Below are 19,298 nucleotides of genomic sequence, written 5' to 3' on the forward strand. Positions count from 1 at the left end.
GACGTACTGCAGGACACACAGTCAACACAGAGCCATGCTGGACCTGGAACAAAGATGCGTCTGGTGTATTTGGGCCCCAAGTACTCGCCGCTTTTAACCGATGAGCGCATGTGTTGGACGTCTCGCCGCATAGAAGGAATTGCAGTCCCGGTAGTATTCGTCAAATGACAGTGACAAGATACGCCATCACCCTGAGCGTCCATAAAACATGGCACCCTCCGTAGGTCAAAACCTGTACTAAATCTCAAGTCTAAATCAAGGTTCCCTTTAAGAAAAGTAATCCAAATGTAATTAGTATGAGAAAATAATTGATATACATAGGTTTCCATTTCATTTTCAACAGCTAAGTTGAAACTTTAATTTCCAAACTATTCTCAACACTTTCGGTATATTACACAGTCAGTAACTACTGTTTCTGTGTTTGACTGTCACTGGGGCTGGGCGATATGGCCTAAAGTACATATTACGATAAACTGAGCAGATTTACCTCGATACCAATAAACGACGGTAAATTCGCCCAAGGGGACCGTTATATAATTTGAAAATCAATGCATGAAATACAAATTAACCATTTCTCATTGATTTATTTACCAGCTTTCAATTTAACAATTGTACATGCAGTCTAAACATTAAGTCTATAAAAAAAATTCTTGTAAACAACAAGAATTCAAGTATGAACATTTACAACAGCTTGGATGACTTGAACAATGTACAGCATTATAAAAATCAATACGACGACTGTGCAAACATGTCATTGGAACACAAATGACTTACAGCTTGAACAGTACACTTCAAACAGACAATTTATTGTTAATGGCTGCTGTGGCATAATTACTCAACACAAGTGTTTACTTCAAGGTTTCAGGTTTTTTGTTTTGTTTTTTCCCCCAGAACATTTTTTAATACATGCACCCCAACACACAGACACAAACACATTTAAGCTATATTGCTCTTATGCCAATGAAACTAAGATTTTTTTGATGGCAGTAATGAAAAGCAAGCACATACAGAAAAAAAGCTGTGGCTATTAAACGATTATATTATAGCCTTCACTGTTGGATTATACTTTCAGAGTATAATCCAACAGTGAAGGCATAAAGTTTATGCTGAATGCTTTACCATTATAAAAGCTATCAGAAAACACACACACAGATATACAAAATAATGTGACATACTGAATGCTAGATGCAGTCCATGCCAAATCCACTCATGAAGTTCCACTGTTTTGACAAGGTGAGAGCCGCGATCCAACACCATCACGTTCATTTATAGCCTTAGCCGCTAGCGTTAGCCTGTGGCCTGGCTGCCAGCAGAAAGCACTGAAAGCACCCTTGCCTTAAATTGCGAAAGCCCGTTTGGAGGCCACCAAGAGTCTACTTAATGTCGGTTCAAAGTTTGGAGCCCCCTTGAGCCCAACTCAATCACGTTTGCTTGTAGCCTTAGCCGCTCGCGTTAGCCTACCGGGCGCCTGATTTCCTGATAACCACATGACTTTGTACATAAGTACACTGACAGCTTTCTTAAAGGGGAATTAACATAGCCGAACAACACAGAGTCAAAGCTGGATGAAAAGACTATTTTCTTGTTTTATTAAATTAACAAATTTACCGACATGGTCAAAATTACGTCAGTCATCGTGAAGAATTTACGGTACGGTAAATTTTCGGTATACCGCCCGGCTCCAACTGTTACATTCACAAAGTTGATGTAAAAATTGATATTCACAGTAAAGAAAAACTGAAAGCCTTGGCGTAACTCACAAAGAGCATTTCAAAACAAAAAGCAATAAAATACAGAATCCAAGAAAGCTGAAGAATGTTAACAGATTTCTCTTGCTAGTCTCCTCTGTTTATTTGAGTTTATGGGAGGGTGGGGGAGAATAAAAACAGCAGAGCGATGCCAAGGCAAAAGAAACTCCAGTATCTAGGACAGAGATTGCCAGCAGGGCCCATCCAAAAACTCCACTTCAGAGAACAAATAGCAACTAGTGGTCCTTTTGCTCAAATTGTCCTCTGATTTAAACACAAACAGTCACCGCTGCTCTGAATTTTAGCGAGGGCAATCTTCCGGGAAGGCCAACAAAAAAAGACAGCTCGTGTGTTCCAATACAAGAAGGGTTGAGTCCTCCCTTGTACAAAAGGTTGCTTGGAATCCTTCCAGAGAATCTTGTTGATAAACTGAAAAATACAAGAGACCAGCAGTGCTGAAAGGGTATCGCTACTGCACTTTGTATTTCAGACAACAAACAAAATGCTGGTCGTCCTCCGCTTCTGTCCTTGTCCAGTGGTGACGCTTTGTCCTGCCGGGATGCTATTAAGATCAATGATGCAGCTGCAAACCCGTTAATGGAAACACAAACGGGTAAATGGAGTCTTATATAGTGCAAGTAACAATAGTAGAAACTAAACACTTCACTGCTGCCTGATACCTTATAACGATAGGAACCTGAATTTATTGCAAAGGGATACATTGCAAAAATCTTCATTTTTATATAGCTAATGGTAGATGATTGTTTCAATGAGCCTGATTCATGCAGTTAACAAGCAATCAATTGTGTGGAAAAAAAATAGGACATGTTCATTCAACAGCAATGATAATATGAGTGAAATGCAACCGAGCCGTAATTTTCACATGAATAAACATTACATTCCTACGAAGCCTAGAGTACCATGCAAAAATAGGACTTGTTGCTTATACCTCATATCACGTGTTAACATTCAGCAGAGTGCCTTGTGGGGGCGGCAAGATGCAGCTGTCAACTGGAGATTAGGACTCTCCTCTATTTTGAGTGAAAAATGATAGCAACGCCGATATCAAACCAGAAGGCATTTCCTCCTTAAATGCAAAGTGAACATGTTAAGTCTTCCAATGCTTTGATGGTTATTCTTGCAACTCTTCAAATTGCAATTTTGTTGAGCATTTTAGGATTCAATTCATCTTGAACTGCACTGCATACATCATGAACATGGCCGGCATGTTGCAATTAAAATGCTATGATGGTACACTCCAATCTGATTCAACCAAATTAAACTGCAGCGTGTCAAAGCAGTCTTCCGAAAATGGTGTCCGGTCAGCTAAAAATCACGTGAACACTGTAGACCAGGTCTCGAATGTCACAGACGTGTCAGCGAATCACACTGTTCCAACAAGAAAATTCAAACTTGATGGTAGCCCACCCAGCTCAGGCTGGCTCAATCGGTGGGAACGCAATAAAAAGTGGCAGAATAACTTGTATTCATGGGTTCTTCGAGAGGAGGAATTCTCGCGAGCGGCATAGTACGAACATTTGTCATTTACAAGTAGGCATGTGCCGGTTACCGGTTTCAAGGTTTACGGTGGTATGAAAACGTCATGTTTTCAAAAACACATTTTCCGTGATAATGAAGTACGGTATTAGCTTTTTTTTGTCCCAAAAATGCAGCTAGAAAATGCTTGGAGCAGCCCCCTCCCCTCCGGTTGTTCCTGTGTCTGTCAGTGACGCTATTCTGTCTGTGCTGTAGACTAGAGTTGACACAATGGCTGAAAGTGGCAAAAGTTCACCTGAGCTTCCCCTCCCATCCAAAAAAACAAAGGCGCTAATACCTGTACTTTGGCTACCAAAAAGAAACAGACGGCCGCAGATTAGAGGAGGAAGGACAGCCGGCGTGCAAGACATGCTTGGTGAGGGTGGTTGCAAGCTGGGGGGCAACACCTCAAACATGATTTCACATTTACGTGACCATCATCCGTCACCATACACAAAATTTAAGTAAACGCTGCCATGAACATTTCCCACTAGCTACGAGAGTTCAGCGTGTTTAGTGTGTCTAGTGATGGTAAAACAAATCCTATAATGTAAGCTTGTTAACAAGGCAGATAATGTGGCTAGTTAGCATGCCAAGACGGCTAGTTTCAAAAACCTAACACAGAAAAGGCGAACATGCTCACATTCCTGCATCATAACTTGGACAGAGAGAAATATGTAGAAAATGAGCAAGTCTATAAAAATGTTGGGATGGAGCTTTAAAGTCAGTGAAGTACCTGAAATATATTCAGGGGTATGAAAACGTATCTGAACCTTTTGGAATTTCTCACATTTCTGCATAAAATCACCATCAAATGTGATCTGATCTTTGTCAAAATCACACAGATGAAAAAAAAAAAAGTGCTTTAACTAAAACCATCCAAAAGTTTATAGGTTTTTATATTTTTAATGAGGATAGTATGCAAACAATATACAGAATTTTATTCAGTTTGTAAGGTTTTTTAAAATTTATTTATTTACTTTTTTATGGCAAATAATTATTTTTTTTGATCCAATCTTGAGCAGCTTCAGCTGTGACTGTGGTATAGTCTATAAATTCTATTTTAGTTTTATTTAAAATATTTCAGTTTATTTTTTGTTACTACATCCATGTTCCAATTTGCAAATATGCTGTGAAAAACAAATCCTGTTCAATGGGCAAAAAATAAATAAAATCAACCCATACATCTCAAAATTACACATTTTAGAGCTATAATTGCAATACCGTGGTACCGTGACACCGCGGTATTTTTGCTCAAGGATAAACCGCCAAATCTCAATCCGGCATATGCCTAAAGTCAGCAGAGAGAATGTCATTATCACTTTAATTTCATAAATTAGGTGGCTGGGGAGAGGGAAGTGTAGGCTTCCCATGCTAAAGCTTCTGACCTCAGATTTAGCGGTGGACGGGATGGGATGGAATTCACATTGTTATACACTAGATAAGAACATATGCTTAGATATTCAATATAGTTAGAAATACACACATATAATACAACCCCCCCCCCCCCCCCCCACACACACACACACACACCATGTGAGCGGGTCTTCTCAAAAGCTAGAGATCCTAAACCAAAGCATAAGCAAGTAATGCTTTGAAAACTGCCATCAAAAGCACTTTCTAAATGTTGTTATTGTTCTATATAGTTTAGGGCTTGACAAAAGAATGAATAAGCATCAAAGTCTTGGTTCTGTTTGACATGTTCCTTTTGACAAAAACCTTGGTGTTTTGTTCTACTCTACTCATAAAAGTGGTTTTTTTTCTTGGTGAAAGAGGAAAATAGACTTTTTGCTGTACATTTGGTACTTGTATTTAAAGTCTCTCTTGAAAGATCAATGAAATTACTGGAGAAATGGCCAGCATCCTGCAGAAAAAAGTACGTATGCATTTAAATATGCTTTGCTGAAGGAGCGATTTCTTCTGGAGACCAGTTCAAGGTGTAGTCTTGAGCCTGGACATCACACCCAAAACGTGATTTAAACATTGAATAAACATCGATATTGTGAAACAACGTCAATTAAACGTTCATAGTGTGTCGATTCGTGGTTGAACACCATTAAACAATGTGTTATGGTTGAAGGACAACAGTGAAGAAATGTAGAATAAGCAATATTGTGTCAGTTCATTGTTAAAAACAATGTTGAAGAAACATTGCATTCATTTCCTATCAGGAATGACAAGTGCTTCTTCTCATTTCATCTTTTTTTCATTTTTCATTTCCTGCAGTGCACCTGGGACACAAATACTCATGTTTCTTTTTTGCCATTCAGATTTTCCAATTCAGCTCTCCGAAAAGAAAAGGCACTGACACATGGACCTAATGTTATATCCCAAGATGCCCTATTTAGACTACAAAAGAAATGAAGAAATACTAAGCAATATCTGAAGCAACAGTTGTTGTTTTTTTGTTTTTTTTTTGTTTTGTTTTGTTTTTTAAGGGCAAAGAGGAAGAACCAACTTTCAACAGGGCACAACTGCACTATTATTTTACTTCATTATTATTTAAATTAATCGTTTTTGTAAGATGTGCTCTAATGCTTTTGCATGCTAAGGTTAATAATGTGTGTTTAAAACTAATAGTTATAGCTACAGTCTTATTTAACAGTCTTAAGGCCTTACAAAAGAAAGAATGTGTCGCGGAAGGTCACATTCAACTGAAGGACAGATACCAGCATGACCCAGAAGGGCAGATTTCCTGTTTTAGGTTTCTATTGCTGACCATAAAGTTTCAACACAATGAGAAGACAAATAACTGCCCGCATTCTTTTCTCAAGATTTGAAACTCACACATGTATGTTGAAACTTTCTCACTTTGTCAATAAAAGGCTGCGCTCCTCAGGGGGAAAGGCAGATAAGCTTGTTGTGAGCCACGCGCTTCGCATCAACTTTTGTCCTGACGGCCGTCAGCATATCTCCGTTCCTAGTCTGATCCTTATCCAGGTCTTCTCCCTGTCTAGGTCTATAATTAATGACAAAAGTGAGTTTAGACCTAACAGTTTTCTTCCCAGGAAGTCAAACCATAAAGAAATACGAATCAATGACTGCTTATTATTTGGACTCTCAGCTGGCATATACTGTACTGCAACAAAAAGACTAATAATAATTTTTATTCCAATAAACCACAATTTCCCTCAATCTACTGGTAATTAGTTCTGACCCGGGCCAATCTGATTCTCCGAACAATGTTTTCAATTAGCCATACAATTTAATTAAATCAGTCAATTACTTTAGCTGAACATTTAAATCAAAGGGAGACTCCAGCGCACACCTTTTTGACAAGAGTGACATGTTTTCATGGAATAACACAGTGTGAATACACCTAGTTAGTGCCATGCATCCTTTGTTTACAAGTGTCTTGTGGTAATATTGTGATTATTTGTAAGTGAATTAAGTGCGGAGGAAGGGGGGAAAAAAAGAAAAAAAAAAAAGTCTAGAAGGGTTGATAAAAATAGCGAGCATGCCAACGACTTTGAAGGGAGTAGTATCCTGGCAAAATCCTCAACTCTCGTTGCCCAGACAACAGTAACGCCAAAACACTCTTGCCCAATCCACAACAGACAATAACCCTAAACAACGCCCAAACACACCCTTTTTCCTAGGGATGGGAATCGAAATCAGATTCCAATTCCGAACCGGTTCCTAGTGTTTCAAGGCCTCGACATCACAATGAAAAAGCCTTAACGATCCCTTTAACGATTCCTAAAGACGCGTATTGCGCCATAACGTGACGTGACGTGTCTTGTTGTCCAGACGCATCAAACTAGCATGGCACCAAGAACCACTCGCTCCAAAGTTTGGCTAAACTTCACCAGGAAAGAGGGTGAAAATGAAAATGATGGTTTAGCGTGAGCATTACAGCCGTAAACATAACAATGAAAGCACGTACATTCAAATGCTCGAAAGTGTGTCTTCACTTCACGAGGAAAAATTACAACAAAGCGACTTGCATTCATTGCAAGGTGGAGATAACTGCATCGGGAGGGAATACGACTGCACTGTCCTCACCGAGACGCTAAGGCTCAGTCCTGGCTATGCAGCTAGCTAAACTCCCAAATGACGATGCAGAAGACGTTGGTATAATTTGCTGACTTTATTTAGCCATCAATCGAAGAGTGAAACTAAAAATAGAAATGAAACAAATCAATTTCGTCCCCAATAACAAACAGGTTCGCATCAACGTGAATCAGCGATGATTAGCTGCTTATACAGTAATAACACAAACGGTTAGCATGCGTTCTCTAGCATTAGCACATCGTTCAAACCAGTACACAATTGGATTTAAGGGTCCGATCATGAGTGGAAATACTTTGTTATGTACCCTTTGTTGGCAATAAAGGAGGCAAAACGTTTTCTGTAACTCTTCACTCTTCGCTTGGTGTAAAGAAATCAACTGTGGAAGCAATTATTAGAAAATGGAAGACATACAAGACCACTGATAATCTCCCTTGTTCTGGGGCTCCATGAAAGATCTCACCCCGTGGCGTTAAAATAATAAGAACGGTGAGAAAAAATCCCAGAACCACACGGGGGTACCTAGTGAATGACCTACAGAGAGCTGGGACCACAGTAACAAAGGCTACTATCAGTAACACAATGCGCCGCCAGGGACTCAAATCCTGCACTGCCAGACGTGTCCCCCTGCTGAAGCCAGTTATTGTCCAGGCAATGATTAGCTGCTTATACAGTAATAACACAAACGGTTAGCATGCGTTCGCTAGCATTAGCACATCGTTCAAACCACTACACAACTGGATTTAAGGGTCCGATCGTGAGTGGAAGTACACTACAACAACACAAAAGATGATACATACAGGCGTTGCCTCTTTAGATATTGAAGGGAATAGGTACCGTTCTTGCACACACCATGTAATTGTTTGTATTAGTCTAATACATTCAACTAACTAAAGTTTAGGCAGACTTCACCGCATGCCCTTGAACACAGTAAAGTGAATCACCTTATCGGGGCTCCTGAGGGGCAGATGGAAAAATGGTACCGTTTCTCGTAGGCACCGTCTAACTGTTTGCATTACTCGAACACACGTAATATAATTAATCAGGGAATAGTATCATTTCTCATATTTACTGTAGGACTGCACTACTCTAACACACCTAATATAAAATAAATAGCACACCATAGTTTAAAGAAGCAGAATAGATACACAATGCCATCTTATCACAGAAGCCCAACGTGTGCGTCACGAGCAAGATTGACGCACCAACTCTGGCAATCAGGACAAAGACCAGCGCTCTTTGTCCCAAAACAACTAGTGACAGCCTGGATAACAAAGTTGATAGCGGGCGCTTGGGACGTCAAGACCAGCGTTGGTCGCTGTGGCAACCACGTCCCATCCGCGCACGAACCTAAACCGCCCAAAACCGGCCACATAGGGAAGGTCCCAAAAGCAACGCCTGGACACACCTTCGGCCCGGCCTACTCCACCACGGACTTAAAAAACACTGGACACTGAGATAACACAGATTTTGCTGCTCTGAAACATTTTCTATGTAGCATTGTTTTGGATCCAGACTTGTTCCGCCGTTTTCTGTTTTTTTGCCTTGTTTTTGACCATTGTTGACGAATAATTTGTCAACCTGTTTTCGGTGAGCCTTCTTCAAACTTTTGGAACATGGAGTCAGTACAAAGGGTTAACACAAGAGGTGAACGCGCGGAATTTCCGCCTTCCCGGTCGGCGCACGGGCTGTAGCCGTTTCCGCGCGGCTTGGCCGGGGAGGTGAATTCCAACAATATTTTACAAACATGAACATAGAACGTAGGCTTGTAGCAGTGTTTCCCTCTCTCACTAACTCGCTCACTCGGATGCTTTGTAGCTGCACTTCTTCGCGTGTAAGTGTGCTCTTCTTCACGTGAGAGCGTTCTTCGCGTGAGGAAGCGCAAGGGCGCCCCCACTTGAGCGTGAAAGCACCTTAAAAACTAAAAGGCATGCGTTTCAATACAATGGTAAATAATACACTTTAACACATATTGCCAAAGGCAGAACAACGACTTATATACCAATATTTTTAATTTCTATAAGAAAAATGTTTCAGAAAATATGTTACACACTCTTGTGTATTTGCCACCATGTTTTTTTCATTTCACGCGGTATTTTATGCTCCTGAATGAAATGGACTGCTTGGATGTGTGTGGAAGCAATCGATATATTTTTTGAATTGTTTTTTTAATCCCACGCCATGAAAATGAGTGTCTTCCTGGATTGACGACGAACTCAAATGTGACGTCAGCGGGATAATCATCTTCGGTATACGGCCAATACTATAGTATGCAGAACGACTGCGGATTCAGCTGATTTTAAGAATTATTTAATTTTTTGCATCACGCCAGCCCATATGTGCTTCAGGCTTTTGTTGCTGCACCAGGGAGAGACGTTTGAGCCTTTTTGGGTTTCAAAAAGTTCCGGTTCACTGCGGATAATGGCCAAAACAAGTCCGACAACTTTGGGACCGATGCGAGATGAGTAAGCTACATGGGTTATATTATGTCAAATACTGAGATCAAGGCACACGTTTTAATAAGGGTGGCTTGCATTTTGTGGGTGACAATGCTCCTTGTACAATGAGAAGGCCACTCGGCCGACGACACACACCATGGTCACTTCCACCCCCTTGGTCCTATTCACGTGCCCGCCGAGAATACATTTTTCTCAGCTTGGCCACGAGCAGCCCCCTGCTCTGAAGTCGGCCAGTTTGTCCACCGAGAATGGGCTATTTTCGATATTCATTCCCAGTGACAAGCATCGCCTGCCCGTAACTTGGTTGCCACCCAGGGCCAGCCGATCGGTGAAGACAATCAACCCCGCCGTCGTATGTGACATGCGTCAGGGTAGTTTTGTGGGACTTTTCGTTTTCAAAAGGCAAGAATAAGACGAATATGTGGCCCTGTTGTACTGAAGAAATCCATTTTTAATATTTCATATTCCATTTGGCACAAGACTTTTTGTCATGACCATACTATTTATTTAGCAATTGGCGAAAAATACTTAGATGAAAAGCATATCCTATCAAAATATTGGAGATATTGAAACAATTATGGGATTTTGCTTTTCTATGTCGTATTTTCCTCGTTCCGAATCTTCCCCCTCAATGGGCTGAATTCTAAATAAAATGAAATCGTAACCCTGCCAACGTCATCATCCAGCTGGGGATGCTAGAGAGCTATAACGATAGGCGGATCTAAACGGCAGATTAAAAGACTAATTTCTCATCATCTGTGCTTTGACAAATTGGTGTATATAGTCGAATTGTCTCAAAATATGAAGCTAATTCACATAATAATGCTATTTAAGATTTTTTTTATGCTGTCACAGGCACTTTAAAAGACTGAATGGTTAACTGATAGCTGTCATTTTGCTCGGGAATCTTTTGTTTACCCTGGATCCAGCCTTCCTCTTCGTCTGGGTCCGTTTGCTGTTTTTGCCTTACTGTCTGATTGCTATCTACTTGGAATACAGTGGGGCTAATAAGTATTTAGTCGACCACCAATTGTGCAAGTTCTCCTGCTTGAAAAGATTAGAGAGGCCTGTAATTGTCAACAAGGGTAAACCTCAACCATGAGAAACAGAATATGGGGAAAAAAAAGAAAATCACATTGTTTGATTTTTATATAATTTATTTGCAAAAAAAGGTGGAAAATAAGTATTTGGTCAATACCAAAAGTTCATCTCAATACTTTGTTATGTACCCTTTGTTGGCAATAACGGAGGCCAAACGTTTTCTGTAACTCTTCGCTTGGTGTAAAGAAATCAACTGTGGAAGCAATTATTAGAAAATGGAAGACATACAATACCACTGATGATCTCCCTCGATCTGGGGCTCCATGCAAGGTCTCACCCCGTGGTGTCAAAATGATAAGAACGGTGAGCAAAAATCCCAGAAACACACGGGGGGACCTAGTGAATGACCTACAGAGAGCTGGGACCACAGTAACAAAGGCTACTATCAGTAACACAATGCGCCACCAGGGACTCAAATCCTGCACTGCCAGACGTGTCCCCCTGCTGAAGCCAGTACACGTCCAGGCCCGTCTGCGGTTTGCTAGAGAGCATTTGGATGATTCAGAAGAGGACTGGGAGAATGTGTTATGGTCAGAGGAAACCGAAATTTTTGGTAGAAACACAGGTTCTCGTGTTTGGAGGAAAAAGAATACTGAATTGCATCATACCCACTGTGAAGCATGGGGGTGGAAACATCATGCTTTGGGGCTGTTTTTCTGCAAAGGGACCAGGACGACTGATCCGTGTAAAGCAAAGAATGAATGGGGCCATGTATCGAGAGATTTTGAGTGAAAATCTCCTTCCATCAGCAAGGGCATTGAAGATGAGATGCGGCTGGGTCTTTCAGCAAGACAACGATCCCAAACACACAGCCAGGGCAACAAAGGCGTGGCTTCGTAAGCATTTCAAGTTCCTGGAGTGGCCTAGCCAGTCTCCAGATCTCAACCCCATAGAAAATCTGTGCAGGGAGTTGAAAGTCTGTGTTGCCCAACGACAGCCCCAAAACATCACTGCTCTAGAGGAGATCTGCATGGAGGAATGGGCCAAAATACCAGCAACAGTGTGTGTGAAAAGTTTGTGAAGAGTTACAGAAAACGTTTGGCCTCCGTTATTGCCAACAAAGAGTACATAACAAAGTATTGAGATGTACTTTTAGTATTGATCAAATACTTATTTTTCACCATGATTTGCAAATAAATTCTTTAAAAATCAAATAATGTGATTTTCTGTTTTTTTCCACATTCTGTCTCTCATGGTTGAGGGTTACCCATGTTGACAATTACAGGCCTCTCTAATATTTTCAAGTGGGAGAACTTGCACAATTAGTGGTTGATTAAATCCTTATTTGCCCCACTGTAAATTGTCATCTTGTGTTTCAAGGCCTTCTTCCAGCCCTTAAAATGAAGTCAGTACAAGGAGTTAAAACTAAGGTCAATGGAGTTTGGCCTTTTGGCTTGGTTGTTGGCTTCGTTGGAATTGCGCTAGCACAGTTCCGGCGACTTGTTTGGCGTACTTCTGGCAATCTGGCGAAAAGGTCAAATTCCAACAGACTCTACAGTTTGTATACAAGCCCTTAAAAAACGACAATCATCCTTATTAAGACATTTTAAAGGCTACAATACAGTTTATGAAATGAAATAGAAGATAAAGTTGGGACACTTGGGTAAGTGAAAATGGTAATGCTATACGGCTCATCTATCTAGTGCGTATTGATTAATTCCCATTTGGGAACTCTTCACAAGCTCAAAGCACTCACGGGAATTGTTTTAGGCGCTTATTATGAGCACTTACTGCATTATACAGCAATCGGACAGTTCATTTGCATACCAACAACGGCTAAATTTAAACCTCTCCTGTGGCTGAATTATAATCATTCATAAGAGAAAGATGTTGTGTTTTCAATAAAGCTCACTCCTTCCCCCTCTTTGGCATGCAAGTCGTGTCTGATAATACATGAGAAATGTCACACCTCAATTGAAAAGATTATGTTGAGGAATAATCCCCGTGTAATTAAAGGGCAGGGCTCAAGACTCAGATTAATATAGAGGAAGATGTTGCAGTCAAAAATATTCACACCAAAAGATTTTTGGGGATTACTTGTTGAGCTATTGTTTTTTCTGGTCTTGTTTTAGCTGAGCATTGTTATATCTTTATTTCAGTATTAGCTTGATATACATTTTTCATTTTAGGTAATAATTGCATGTTATTTTTAAACTTTGGAGCCTCGAAAATGTGTTTTACCGGATTTTTCAGACTTTAACCCCAGTAATACACAAGGCACGGAGCGTCAGCATTGCCATCGTGTCAACGCAGTGAAACGCAGCCATTAAAGTCAAGCAGCATGTGCACTCCAACCGCGGTGCAGTCATGTTTTAGACGCGTCCTAGAAGCCGTTCAACGCACCGCACACGAAACCAACGGCAGAGTTTATTATCTGACGCGTCAATACTACTAGATAGGATCGGGCAGACCAGAAGTCACTCATGTAAAAATACGGTGAATCCGGTCTTTTTTTCAAAATAATATGGATTTTATTAATTTCTGCGTGGCGCTTTAACTTCGCTTTAAATCCACCAATAAAGCTTTTGAAAACCGTTCATAAGGGAAAAAAATGTTTCATTGAGGCATTTCATTTGTAAAATACATGTTAAAATCTTTGTCATTGGGATTTGTGTTTTTTGTAGTTTCTTTGTGTAGATTATATTTACTCCATCTTCTCTACTATAATGAGGACCAACACGGTAGGACAGTAAGAAATGTCAACGGTGCGACAACGTGGCCGCCGCGAGGAGGCAGTGAAACGCGGGCGTTAAAGTCTATCAGCCAATGCACACCGGTCGCAGTGCGGCCGCGTGTTAGATGCGTCCCAGAAGCGGCTCAACGCGACGCACGCGAAAAAGAACGGCAGAGTTTATTATTTAACGCGAGACGCGACCCTCCTGCGTCAATACTACTACCGGTAGCTAGGATTTGGCGGACCGGAAGTCACTCGTGTAAAAATACGGTGGATCCGGTCGATTTTCAAACAATATGCAATCATAACCAACTTTTTGACTCCATCAGATCTCTTGAGTGGTAGATCAGGGCACAGTTGACTTGTCTTTGTTGATTTATAGTTGTCTTCTCTGCTATTATAATAACCAACAGGGCCCCCTGTTCAATACAAAACCCTCCTACCACAACCAAACAAGTAGGAACTAATATTCACATAGGAACTAAAGTTAAACATAAAAAATATACAATATAAATACTACATTACATTTGCAAAATATAAACAAATGGTAAAATAAATAGCCCTTTTAAATAAAATTGAAATGAGCTAAAACGCCTGTTATTAGCCTGTCGACGGGGGGGAGGGACCACAGGGGCCCCTGAATGACCTTTAATGTATTTTACTTTACTTTCACATCTCTTTTTTATTTAAATCACTGAGCGATTAAATATTATGTTCTACTTGTTATATACTTAAAAACATATTAAATGTTTCAAATATTCATTTTATTGCACAATGCCCCCCCTCCCAACCCCCTCTGGTTGGACCCCACTCTGGCGGACTCAAGACTACACTACGTACGTGCCCTGAAGCAGGAAATTAAAATCGGTCATTAGCCACGTTTACATGCTGACTTTTATTCATACCGATTCAAATCATTCCGAATGGAAATTTCAGATCAGCTGTTTACATGTCACTTCATCTATTCCGATCCAGCGTTTACATGTGACTGCCTTTATTCCGAAAGGACGTTTGACAACTGCCGTCTGACATGCGCAGATTAATCAAAACAAAGCGTCACGTTGCAAAACATGGAGATCGATCGTCGGAGTGCTGCTGTAACTTTAACCCACTTGTTGTGTTTGTGGGGTCGTATCCGCTTCTGCTGTTTTGCTCTTTTTCCTTGTAGTAGCCGGTTTTCCACCGGTTTCTAATCTGGTCAACGCTCCAATCTATTCCGACTTCGTGTAACCTCTCGTGAACTTTTTTAAATAGTTCACTGTTCCTCGTTTTACGCCCGTCTAAGCGAGCAATTCTATTCAATTCTTTTAAAGTTTGAATTAAATACAATCTTTCCGCCGAACTCCAATTAGGTGCGCTGTGCTTGGAAGCTATGTTGCAAGTGACGTTACTTACGTCACCAAGTGACGTCACCACGTCAGTACGGAGCATGTGCAGAAAGAACGCAACCAGACACCATTCCGCTTCCCAGTTTACATGATATAATTTTACTTCTAATCGGTTTGGGAAAAGGAATATTCCACCCCTGTGAATCGGAATGAAATTCCATTCGGTTTGGGCCTGTTCATTCCGAATGAGGTGTTTTTATGGAACACATTTATTCGGTTTGAACAAATATTCCGATTGTAATTGGAATATTTGGCTCCATGTAAACGTGGCAATTGTTATAAACTCTAAACAGGGAAAGTCGGCATAAATCGGGTGCGCAGAAAGGAAAAGAAAAAGATGGAGATCATAGAGTTGAACGAGAAAAAAACTGAACGGTTTACATTCGCGATCACCGTGACCACAGCCTGATTAGAGTCCGTCACCGGCCGCTTGTAGCCTATTGAGCAGCGGTATGACAAGACATGCTGCTCGCGTGGAGCCGAGGAGAGAGAAGGTGATCGGGATCAGGGATATACGTTAGTCTTTGGGGAGCAGGTGCGCAAGGCTGAACAGACTTGGGTCTGGCAGCTGGATTTATCTTGGGTTTGCAACCCACTGTGTATTATACAAACGCTAATACGAATCCTTCACCGAAACGGCACAAACGAACTTGTAAACAACCTAGCCATGCTCTCCATTAAAAGTGAGCTTGCTCAAAAACTGGATTTCACTGATGTTATAAACAACTGCTGACCAAAAATCTAGGCGCATCACTGTTTGAGGGCATGATAACCCCAGGGATGTGGAGGGGGCAGGCACAGGATGCTTAGTTATACCATTTTGTTGCTTAGCAGGCAGACATAGCACTCTCAGTTGTATTGTATTTTAGCCTACATGGGATAATAGATGGAAATTGTTTTATATTGTGTCACATCACATTAGGGTCTGTTAAATTTAACTGTCCATCTCAAATAATTTGAAAATTCACACTGTCGTTGCTTGCAAAGCATTAAAAGAAGTGCGTATGCTGTCGTTAAAAGCCAGTAGAAGGGGTGTGGTGGGCCCTATAATGGTCTCTTATCCTCGGGCCCCTGCAAGTCTGTTGACAGCCCTGCCGGGGACTACCTGTATTTGATAAAATACAACACCAAGGACAGACATGTCATCTAGAAAGGGAATGTAGAATAAAAATAGACTAGAGAACAACAGGCTGAATAAGTATGCTAACGTTACATGACGCATTAACAACGACCTGAGAACTTGTCCGGTATGTTAACATAACATAGCTTAGTCAGATAACTATAGCATTAAAAACTTCCCAACAAGTTTAGCAAACCATCAGTCACTCCAAATCACTAAATCCAATGTAATCTTCATCCTAGGTGTCACTGTTAAACAAATCTGCCAACATGTAAAATGTAATAATGTGTTCATAAATTCACACATAAGTCACACCCCCTGCAATTTGTAGTCCGAAAACTATGTAATCAGAACAACAACATTAAAACCAACTTAAATATACAGCAGTTACATTATCAACTCATTAACGTCTGCTGGTGACAAACTCATTTAAATTCACAAAGGATGAGAAGTGCATGATTGGACATTTATCATCGTCAATGGCATTGAAAGAGTGAATCATGATCTGCATTGTTTGTATACATTAAGCCATCATTAAGGCAAAGCTGTGCGGTTGTTTTAGGTTTAAATTCAGGGTTTTGATTTTTGCTGGAGTGGAAAACCTCAAAGGGAAAATTTAACAGTGAATGATCAACAATAATCAATATTCCAGGCAGAAATAGTGAGCCCTACGGGTAGGGGTCTGATCTGCTGAATATAAATCCAACCACCCTTGCTTGCAATCAGAAGAAATGCCAGGGTCAAGTCACTTCCTCATCAGCTTCTCTTTCCCAAGCAGCCACTCAATCCCCTTGAACAACTCAACAGACTAATCTGTGTTTCGTCCTGACTTGACAGTAATGACGAGTCGCTCGCTTTCAGAGCACACATTTCTAAAGATGCACTCAATATTGTGGCACCAAGACAAGTAGCTTGCCAGAGTTGCTCTGTCCAAAGTCCGGCATGTATGAGCCAACAAAGGTCTGGCTCCTCTGAGAACCAGCATGTGCTCTGCAAAACTGCATAACCACATGGAGGACGAGCCAGAATCTGAGGACTTCCAGCCCCATTGCCAAATTTCGAAGAATGTCCCAAAATTTGACTTTTCCGTCTGAGAGTCTATGATAAGCTGATAAGGCACTCATCAGAAAAATAGAGCCAAATTAGGGCTTTTTACTGTAACTCTCCTTTAACAAGTTGCCAAGTTAAAAATCTGGGAACTGTTTGTAGAGTCATCCGAAGCCGTGAATGTTGCATCTTATTGCTGTATTTGTTTACTGCTAAAATGTAACAACTTTTATAGTGAAGTGTATCAAAGCAAGGGCGTAGCTTTGGTCGCAACACTGGTAGGGACGCTATAACAGCATAGGATGTACACTTTTTGCTGGGGGCGGGACATTAATAAGACCAAACAGATTGGGTACATTTCTAAAACATAGCTGGTTCCTACATAAAAATGAAAAAATATATATATATTTTCATAGGTAGATGTTTCAAAATGCTTGCTTCATATAAAGGAAATTTGGAGTGGTAGTGCTTGTGTTTTTTTGGGGGGGGGTGTGGGGGGTTAAAAATGTGCATATGCTGCAAATAAAAATATATATTTTTTAAATGATGCAGAAAAATACATTTTAATCATGAATAAATGCACATAATTAAATTAAAACTTAACATTAACAATATAAATCATACAGGAAAACACCTAAACAGCTTGAGTTTTACAGGTTAGCAAGTTCACACAGTTTAATGTTATGCTAACTCTGATGCAGGTCGGACTTTCAGTAGCAAAATTAGTGGCATGTTCCCCACCTCCAAAACATTGACATCTTTTTACATTACTTACAGTGGCTGCTGCTGCTGGCCAAAAAAACGAAAACTTGTAATATCCCTCCTTTTTAAAGGGGGCGGAGGAGGCGGCATATTGACATGTATTTCAGTCGGGATTGTATGAATGTGGGGGTTCTAGTCATCATCCAATCAAACGTGGGTTTGTGGGGAAAAAATGGACCGGCACATTCAGCAAGTGAAAAGGGGTAAATGTAAGTCTGAACATAATGAAAGTAATTCACTTAACCCATACACTCCCAGCCATTTTCACCGGTGCAACCACCTTCGCTCACTGGATTTTGACCGATTTTGCAAGGCCCACAGAAAATTCTGTTCTATTGCTCTATAAGCATGAAACCCACCAAAAGAAATATTAGGCTCTCTTCTTTCAGCAGGAAAAAAATAAGTTCATAGCTATTTTCTAATGCTGATTTCTAAAGAATGGAAAAAGATTAGTTTGAGCAGTTTTCCAATTTCTGATGAAAAAACAAAGTGAGCTTTTTGTGAAAGCATACATTTCAAACATAACCGACTTCAACAGAGCTATTTTTTGCTTTAGTTACATCCCAAACATCTGAATAAGGGTTTCGTTTTACAAAATAACAAACAACATGAGAAAGAGCTTTTGATAACAAAGTAACAGTTTATTTACACATAACTAACAGAGATTACGCTGTTGTGGCCCAGACAGTCGGGGTAAACTTTTCCCTCATTGTCGCCTGTCTCTGCTCGGCAAGCAGCACGGACTCAACGGCATCATCCGCTGCACTGGTGGTCCTGGTCGTTCTGCTCGGTCGTCCAGCGCCTGTTATCCTGGACGTCCATTCAGTTGTCTTCCTCCGGCGCCCCGGCCGTGCGGCCCGGCCGTTTTTTCGCTCCGTTGAATCGGGGATGTGAGTCTTACCAAATGCGCTACTGCCCTCCAGTGGTCAGTTTTATTGCATTAAAATGGATTTTCAGCGTTGTGCTTTGGAGCTAAGTTGAATCAGAACTCAGAGATTGTGAAAAAAAAAAAACGTAAAATATTTATAAATTCTGTAAGTGTTTGGGACACTGAAACAATTAAAAATAAAACGTATTTATACGTTTTGGGGGGCAAATGAGTTAATAATGGTAGGGTCAATTCTATCCTAACACCACACGGGAAGACAATCTAAATTACCTTGATAGCTGAACTCATTGTATAATGCAAATAAGGCTACTTAAAAGTTGGTGGGGACAATTGGAGCGTCCTGAAAAGTTGGTAGTGTTATGTCCCTACCGTCCCTAATCAAACCTACGCCCTTGTATCGAAGTGTGAATATTTTCACACATTAAATAATAAGGTTTGTGTTGGTTATGAAATATAGTTAGAACATTCATGGATGGAGTTCTACAAAAGAAACAAGCAATACGTGGCAATGTTCTCTCACTATGTTGTGATTCATAATTCACGCCCCCGCTATATTGACTTTT

At 40.6% G+C, this 19,298-nt stretch overlaps 1 long non-coding RNA gene across 1 annotated transcript in view; it reads right to left on the minus strand.

The window, feature by feature from the left end:
* Positions 1-1,209: 1,209 nt before the first annotated feature.
* LOC130910238 (uncharacterized) overlaps positions 1,210-19,298 on the minus strand; it is a 32,250-nt gene continuing 14,161 nt past the window's right edge. Inside the window, exon 3 of the long non-coding RNA XR_009061843.1 lies at positions 1,210-2,177. This is a non-coding gene — a long non-coding RNA (uncharacterized LOC130910238). The remainder of the gene's footprint in view (positions 2,178-19,298) is intronic.

Source organism: Corythoichthys intestinalis, chromosome 22, assembly GCF_030265065.1.
Source record: "Corythoichthys intestinalis isolate RoL2023-P3 chromosome 22, ASM3026506v1, whole genome shotgun sequence".
In the NCBI taxonomy this organism is placed as follows: Eukaryota; Metazoa; Chordata; class Actinopteri; order Syngnathiformes; family Syngnathidae; genus Corythoichthys; species Corythoichthys intestinalis.